The following is a 270-nucleotide window of genomic DNA, read 5'->3' on the forward strand; positions in this document are numbered from 1 at the left end:
CTTTTTTGTTTTACGGGTCTGTAGGTCGGATCAATGTTAAGCTCATGACACGTTATGCCGATATCGATCCCTGGCATATCTTCCGCGGCCCAAGCGAACGCATTGAGGTTCTTTTTGAGACAAGCGACGAGCTCTGTCTTTAGTGGCTCGCGGAGGTTGGCTCCAATCTCAACGCATCGTTCCGGAGAGGATTCGTCGAGGCAGATCGAAATTACTGGTTCGCAAGTCGGTTCGCGCTTCCCTTCTAGGGCTTCGGCCCTTTGAGATTGC

Source organism: Brassica oleracea, chromosome C5 (genome assembly GCF_000695525.1).
Source record: "Brassica oleracea var. oleracea cultivar TO1000 chromosome C5, BOL, whole genome shotgun sequence".
NCBI lineage: Eukaryota > Viridiplantae > Streptophyta > Magnoliopsida > Brassicales > Brassicaceae > Brassica > Brassica oleracea.